Source organism: Echinops telfairi, unplaced genomic scaffold (genome assembly GCF_000313985.2).
Source record: "Echinops telfairi isolate 266 unplaced genomic scaffold, ASM31398v2 ScPeMD7_655;HRSCAF=1070, whole genome shotgun sequence".
Lineage (NCBI taxonomy): Eukaryota > Metazoa > Chordata > Mammalia > Afrosoricida > Tenrecidae > Echinops > Echinops telfairi.
The window spans coordinates 32,377,383-32,382,634 of NW_022104553.1; the positions used below are offsets into that span (position 1 = coordinate 32,377,383).

The following is a 5,252-nucleotide window of genomic DNA, read 5'->3' on the forward strand; positions in this document are numbered from 1 at the left end:
GGGTCCTTCTCCTCCAGGAGGAAAGTGGCACACCCACCTCACTGACCACCGCGCCCCTGCCCACGTGAAAGACACGCCGGCCCTCAGGGGCTGCACGCACGCGGCTCCATCACACCAGACGGCAGGACAAGGAGAAAGGTATAACTGAGCTCTCCTCTCAGCTTTCTGGTCTCTCACCCCCTCCCACCCACCCTGAGTCCACCCCTTCCCACCAGCGCCTGCAACTGTGCCCCCCACCCCCTACCCCGGGTGCACTCCGAGGAGCCTAGGGAACAGGACACTGCCATCAGTCCAGCCGAAGACAGCCACCTTCAGGGGTGGCCCAGGCCGGCTTGCTGTACTGGGGTGGGGGCCGCAGAGGCATCTTTTCCTGGCCCTGGAGGAGGCAGAAGGCTGAAGAACAAACTGAACCGGGAGCAATCTGACTTGGGCCTCGGCCTCGCCTCTCCCTGCACTCCAGCTTGGGGGGGGGACCCGCACGGCAGCCAGTGCAGTGCTCGATCAGCAGACCCCAGTTAAACCAGCCCAGGGCCCCACAGCTGGCTGCCTGTTCCCCTGCAGTCGTTCTCAGCTGGGGGTCGGGGGTCAACCCAGAGCTCTGGGCCCATCCCAGGCTCCAGGCAGGGAGCTCCTGACTCCCACCCACCACAGCAGTGACAGCGAATCCTGAGCAGGAAACGCTCTGTCCATGGGAAGCACCGCCAATCCGATGCGCCAGTGGGGAGAGGCCAGTCCCCGCAACCTGTGCCAGTGGAGATGTGCGCGCGCGCTCGTGCAGGTGAGGGGCACCGGGAGGAGGGCTGCAGACGTCCTCCCAACCACAGGGCTGCACACCCAGGGGGCGCTTTCTAAGAGACACCTCTCACCCCGCAGCTCTCCCAGACCACAGCAAGGGCACCTGCTGTCAACAACACACCAACCAGAACCGGCTGGGCCTGCACCTGGTGCAGGCACTCCTGACGCCGCGCCAAAGGTCACAAACCAGACCGGCTCCACAAGGCCAGGTAAACACCGGCAAACAGACCTCCCTGCAGTCTGGTGCTGCCCAGCCCGGGATGGCCCTGCCACCAACACACGGGGGGCGCCCACTGCCCAGAGGCACCACCAGCTTGTGCAACGCCGTGTGCCGAGCAGAGCCCTGGCAGCGGGCATGTTCTTGTTCCCAGCAGTGTCAGCAGGTTCCCGCCACACAGGAAGTCAAGTCCCCTGACCTGGTAAACAGGGGCCCTGGCTACCCACTTGGTGTCCAGTGGGCCAGTCAGAGGAGGCTGTGAGGTTATCAGGGAGGGATGGTAGGTACCCTGGTGAACTCAAAGTTGTCCGGAACCTGCCCACCTCGGTGGGCTCAGGTGGACGGGCTGACCACAAGACACAGGGATCCGGAGTGGCTGGGATTCCTTTCCGACGAGACCACCAGTTGTCAGAAGACTGAGTGAGCCACGGACGCTCTCTCCAGGTAGACCAGGCGCTCCCACTGAGCAGTCATCTGGCACTGCTGGCCCACCCCCATCTGATACCACAGTTTAACCCTTTTAAGTCCAGAGTATTTTTCTGCGTTGAAGTTTCTGTTGGCATCGTATTTTCAGTAATACCAGGCATTTAGAATAAAATGGGAGGGGAAAAAAACCCTGCAGTAATGTTGGGCTTGGACACAATTGGGAGTTTGGGGGGAAGGTTGGCGGGACGAGACTGGTTTCTTTAGATTCATACAATAACACAGCCCCCCCACCAGATGGCACTGCACACTAAAAGTGGGACAGGAGAATCCCACTAAATCCCTGTGGTGCAAAATGTAGTTGCACTACCTGTCCCAGGGGGCCAAGAAATGGTTATAATTCAGAAAGCGGCCTGGTTCTGTTTCTGTGGGCAGTGTGAAAGGGATTGGGACACACACACGTAATTTAGAAATGTCTCAATGAGAAAACCTGAGCTAAAACCAGCATGTCTGCACAGACAGAATGCCGTGGGCTCCTCACCAGGGTGACGCACGCGGCTGCTCATTAAGCGGATCGTAGAGCCTTGTGCCCGTGGCTCCATTATGACCCACCCCTGGAGAGTCGGTTCAGGCTCAAGTCCACCACCTTGGCCCGTTATGACTGCCTCTGCTGGCAGCTCCTCTCCAGGGGCCGGTCTTCAGGGGACGCCAGCAGCTTCAGGCGTGTGCCACTAGCTCGTGGAAAGAGCAGCCTGAGGGTGCTGCTGTATACCGAACATGCTCGAGTGGGGGCGATGACAGTCAGTCTTCCCACGATGAAAGGCAGGAACATTGCACGACCACCGACACTTACCTTCACCTGACTCAGACTTGACCGAGCACAGTGAATCTTCTCAAGAGCAGACCGATGGACTGGAGAGAGGGTCAAACCATATTCAACTTAAGCGTTTGAGAGCTCGTCTTCCAACGGAGGCGGAGAAAAGCAAAAAGAAGGCTCCCCTGACACACACTTCTAGCACCTAAAAGCGAGGTCATGTCCCTTCTGACTCTGGGCAGCCTCACGCGTGGCAGGGTAGAGCTGTGCTCCACGGGCAAGGAGCACCCACCCGGTGGCTAATCAGAGGTGCAAGGTTCCCGTCCCCCCCAGACAGCCGTTGTGAGTCAGTGAGTGAGTCACTTGGGAGCGGTGCCTCCAATCCATTTCTGAGACGTCAGCCATGCACCCACCCCCGCAGCTGCCACGGCGGGTGGAGCTCAGCCACACCCACCCTGGCTACTTTCACAGGAGCCTCGAGACGTGGCTGCAAAGGCCACGCATACATGACTCTGGTTACAACCATTCCTATGTGCCCGAGAGACTTAACCCAACCTACCCAACCAAGCAGCACACATGGCGGCAGACCCAGATTAAAACAAAATGAACCCTCTCTACAAACAAAGCCAACACCAACCAGCCCACCCCCACCTCCGGCCTCTGCCCAGCAGGATGCCAGGCCGGGATGTGTGCTCTCTAATGGCAGAGATAGGCTGTGAGTCACATGGGAACACCCCGTGTACCTGTGAGAACACTGAACCTGGGGTCCACCTGCAGCACAGGGTCTGAACTCGCTGGTAAAGGGGAGCCCGTGTGCAAAGCCACTGACGCCTCGGGTGGAAATCGACAGTCGGTGGGAACAGAAGGGAAGTGGCTCACCACGTGCCAGGCCCGTCTCTCAACGCCGGGGTCACAGACAGCACCAGACCCAAGGCAAACTTCCCAGAAGCTACTCGGGGATGAGTAATTCCATGACCGCGGCCGCCCTGGGAAGTGACCGAGCAGAATCCACCTCCAGCCCCAAGCCCACGCTCCCCCAGGGGAGGGCCAAGTTAGGTGCGGAGGGAGAACCACACACACAACGAGGAAATGCGGAGCGCAACCAAATCTGGGTGCACACTGTTCAGGTCAGAATACAGAACGCAAAAATGGAGCACCTGGGTCCTGCAGCCTTTCCATGGGAAAGCATCCGTATAGGGAAAAGTCACACGTTATCAGAAACAGGAACTGAAGCTACCGGTTCCCAACAGGCACTGTGAGCATCACGGAACAGCAGCCCACAGACCAGCCTCGGGGGCGTGGTGTCAAGAGAGCAGCTTCTCTGGTCCCCAGGAGCTCCCCCCAGGACGGCAGGCCAGTGGGTGGGGCAGCTGCGCTCTCAGAGTGGACCAAAGGGGTAGGGTGGCCAGAGAGGAGCATGCAACGAGGTCTCGGCTTCTCCAAAGTCTAACTGATGCGCGGTCACCTCACTGCCCTGGTGGCACAGCGGGTACAGGCCGGGCTGCGAACCACCAGCTGCTCCAAGGGAGAGAAGTTCTTAGCCTGTCCTGAGCGAGAGCCAGAGCCAGAGGCCCTCCGTGGAGCCCAAGGGCTCTTTGCACCTCTCCCCCCATAGTCCCGACTGCTCCTTCCCTAGCGGCGAGCCCCTCTTCACGCGGCACCCGCCTCCCTAGGAGTCTGTCCTTAAGTGTCACAGCGCAGTGATGGGATGCACCACAGCCACACCCCGCCCCGCCCTGCCCCCTCACTCGAGCCCACCCACTGCTGCATCTCCTGGAGGGTCATGATGTCCTTCTCCAGGGACTGGTCTCCCCACGAGTCTAGTCTTTGATAAAGATGCTTTTTCCTCCCAGGGCACGGACCACTGTCCAGTGCCGCCTGGGCTGGGGCAGCCCCCTCGGGGACGGAGAATTGCTGCTTTGGTTTCCAAGACTGGCAAGCTTCACAGGGGCACACAGCGTGGCCTTTTGCTAGCAGATCAGCTGGGGGGGCTGAACCACCCAGTCTGCCCGCCATCAGCAGCCCGGAGCGGTGCGCTCAGTGGGGAGCGAGCACGGCGGGGGCGCATGACTCGGGCCTGGCTTCTCTCACGAGGCAGGAGCCCTCGTTAAACAGTCAGCCCTGGTCCTGCTCTCCCGCCAGCAGGTCAAGCAGTCCGAGCACGGAGGACAACATGGAGCTGCGAACCGTGGGACCATCACCGACGCAAAGAATTACGGTTGCTAAGTGACCCTTGTAAATATTTTGGTCAAAACATGGAAAATCCTCCTAGGGTTGTAAATGTATAAAGAGAATTTTTAAATAATTAAAAGAAAAGTACTGTGTGAGTTCAAACATTAGAACCCATCCTTGGAAACCCTCCTAGGAGCGTGATAAGGAGGTGGATTTCAAACAGTCTCTGTAGGATGCGCCTTCCCTGGTGTGAGCGCGGTCACCAGGGTCGGCGGCGCCTGTTCTGGCCGGTCAGAGACCAGAAGGCCATGGGAACGACTCGCTGACCGCGATGGCCGTCGTCACATCAGCAGGGCCGAGGCACCGGCCCACCACCGGCACCTTCCCCGCTGCACACTGCTCCCACACCACGGGTGTTCAAACTGGAACCATGTGGCTGGGGGCCTGGAAATGAAACTGTGGGTGGACGGCCTCTGGGTCAGGCTGTGGGCCACCGGCCTCCCTCCCTCCCTGAAGCCTGCGACCAGCCGTGGACAAGAAGATGTCACTCCACATGGCTTCCTGTGCCACACAACAGCCTGTCCGCACCCCTAACACCCCCAAGCTCCCTTCACCGGGCTCTAGCGCCCAGAGGCGGGGGCTGCTTTAGTGAACAGTTAGACACCCTGCTCAGACAGTCCACCACCCAGCAAATCCTACCGCAGAAACTTTTACTTCTTCACTTCGACTTCTCCCAAGGCCCCTCTCTCTCCTGCGTGGGTGCAGGACCCCACACGTAAGGTGCCTCAGGACCCCCTGCCTGCTCTTTCTGTTATAACTGTTCAGGACGCG

At 59.6% G+C, this 5,252-nt stretch overlaps 1 protein-coding gene across 2 annotated transcripts in view; it reads right to left on the reverse strand.

Annotated features, from left to right (window-relative positions):
* SPINT2 (serine peptidase inhibitor, Kunitz type 2) overlaps positions 1 to 5,252 on the reverse strand; it is a 24,120-nt gene that overhangs the window by 7,058 nt on the left and 11,810 nt on the right. The gene's annotated exons all lie outside the window — the stretch shown is intronic.